Here is a 2942-nt window from a genome sequence, read left to right on the forward strand (position 1 = left end):
GGAACTTCTTCACCCAGAGAGTGGTGAACCTGTGGAATTCTCTACCACAGAAAGTTGTTGAGGCCAATTCACTAAATATATTCAAAAAGGAGTTAGATGAGGTCCTTACTACTAGGGGAATAAAGGGGTATGGCGAGAAAGCAGGAATGGGGTACTGAAGTTGAATGTTCAGCCATGAACTCATTGAATGGCGGTGCAGGCTAGAAGGGCCGAATGGCCTACTCCTGCACCTATTTTCTATGTTTTCTATGTTTCTAAAACTGTACACAATACTCAAGATGTGGTCTCACCAAGGCTCTGTACAACTGTAGTAAGACCTCCCTGCTCCTATACTCAAATCCTCTAGTTATGAAGGCCAACATGCCATTTGCTTTCTTTACTGCCTGCTGTACCTGCATGCCTACTTTCAATGATTGATGTACCACGACACCCAGGTCTCGTTGCACCTCCCCTTTTACTAATCTGTCACCATTCAGATAATAATCTGCCTTCCTATTTTTGCCATCAAAGTGGATAACCTCACATTTATCCACATTATACTGCATCTGCCATGCATTTGCCCACTCATCTAATCTGTCCAAGTCATCCTGCAGCCTCCTAGCATCCTCCTCACAGCTCACACTGCCACCCAGTTTAGTGTCATCTGCAAACTCGGAGATACTACATTCAATTCCATTCAATATAGCTGGGTACACGCACTATAAGCTTATATATTCAGTGAAAGAACGAATTCTTGCATTTATACAGAAAATGCTGGAAATCTCAGTGGGTTAGGCAGCATCTGTGGAGAAACAGAGTTAACATTTCAGGTCGATGACCCTTCGTCAGAACTGACTGACCCGTGGAGACTTCCAAAATTTTCGGGTTTTATTTCAGATTCCAGCAACCACAGTATTTTGCTTTTGCATTTTAACAGCATGTTTCACAACCTCAGGACGTCGCATAGCACTTTACAACCAGCGGAGTACTTTTGAAGTATAGTCACTGTTGTAACATAGCAAACACAGCAGCCTGGATGAGTGTAGCTTGAACAACACTTAAGAAGCTCGACGCCATCTAGGTTAGAGCAGCCCGCTTGATTGGCACCCAATCCACAACTTTAATAATGGGGAACAGGGAAATGGCAGAGACGTTGAACAAATATTATGTATCGGACTTCACCTTAGAAGATACTAAAAACATCCCAATAGTAGATAATCAAGGGGCTATAGGTAGGGAGGAACCTAATAGGCAGAAAGTAAACAAAGAAGTAAAAATAAATCAAAGTGTGACGTTATAGCCAAGAGGGTAAGTGATTGGCTGGTGTATTGGTGAGTATTTAATCTTTTTCTCTTCTGATCAGTAAGAAACCTTTGGCGTTGTTATCAATTGGGTTAATTTAAGGGTTAAGTCATGGTAGGAGAGCCCAGACCAGTGTCATGCTCCTCCTGTGCTATGTGGGAAGTCAGGGACGCTTCCAGTATCCCTGACGACTACATGTGCAGGAAATGTATCCAGCTGCAGCTCTTGACAGACCGCATTGCGGCACTGGAGCTGCGCATAGATTCACTCTGGAGCATCCGCGATGCTGAGGATGTCGTGAATAACACATTTAGTGAGTTGGTCACACCACAGATAAAGGTTACACAGGCAGATAGGGAATGGGTGACCATCAGGAAGAGCAGTGGAAGGAAGGTAGTGCAGGGGTCCCCTACGGTCACCTCCCTCCAAAACAGATACACCATTTTGGGTACTGTTGGGGGAGATGACTCATCAGGGGAAGGCAGCAGCAGCCAAGTCCATGGCACCAGGGATGGCTCTGCTGCACAGGAGGGCAGGAAAAAGAGTGGGATTGCTATAGTGATAGGGGATTCTATTGTAAGGGGAATAGATAGCCGTTTCTGCGGCCACAAACGAGACTCCAGGATGGTATGTTGCCTCCCTGGTGCAAGGGTCAAGGATGTCTCGGAGCAGCTTCAGCACATTCTGGAGGGGGAGAGTGAACAGCCAGCTGTCGTGGAAAATATAGGTAAAAAATGGGATGAGGTCCTACAAGCTGAATTTAGGCAGCTAGAAGTTAAATTAAATAATAGGACCTCAAAGGTAGTAATCTCAGGATTGCTACCAGTGCTAAGTGCTAGTCAGAGTAGGAATTGCAGTATAGCTCAGATGAATACGTGGCTTGAGGAATGGTGCAAGGGGGAGGGATTTAAATTCCTGGGACATTGGAACCAGTTCTGGGGGAGGTGGAACCAGTACAAACCGGATGATCTGCACCTGGGCAGGACTGGAACTGATGTCCTAGTGCTGTTGAGAAGGGTTTAAACTAAAGTAGCAGGGGGATGGGAATCTATATAGGGAGGCAGAGGGAAGTAAAAAGGTAGGAAGGAGAAAAGCAAGCGTGGAGGCCAGAGAAATCAAGGGCAAAAATCAAAAAGGGCCACATTACATCATAATTCTAAAAGGATAAAGAGTGTTAAAAAAAACAAGCCTGAAGGCTCTGAGTCTCAATGCGAGGAGCATTCGTAATAAGGTGGATGAATTGACTGCGTAGATAGCTGTTAATGGATATGATGTAATTGGGATTACAGAGACATGGCTCCAGGGTAACCAAGGCTGGGAACTCGACATCCAGGGATATTCAATATTCAGGAAGGACAGACAGGAAGGAAAAGGAGGTGGGGTAGCGTTACTGGTTAAAGAGGCAATTAATGCAATAGTAAGGACATTAGCGTGGATGATGTGGAATCTATATGGGTAAAGCTGCGAAACACCAAAGGGCAGAAAACATTAATGGGAGTTGTGTACAGACCACCAAACAGTAGTAGAGAGGTTGGGTATGTCATCAAACAGGAAATTAGGGATGCGTGCAATAAGGATACAGCAGTTATCATGGGTGACTTTAATCTGCATCTTGATTGGGCTAACCAAACAATAGCAATACTGTGGAGGAGGATTTCCTG

This window comes from Pristiophorus japonicus, chromosome 24, assembly GCF_044704955.1.
Source record: "Pristiophorus japonicus isolate sPriJap1 chromosome 24, sPriJap1.hap1, whole genome shotgun sequence".
NCBI lineage: Eukaryota > Metazoa > Chordata > Chondrichthyes > Pristiophoridae > Pristiophorus > Pristiophorus japonicus.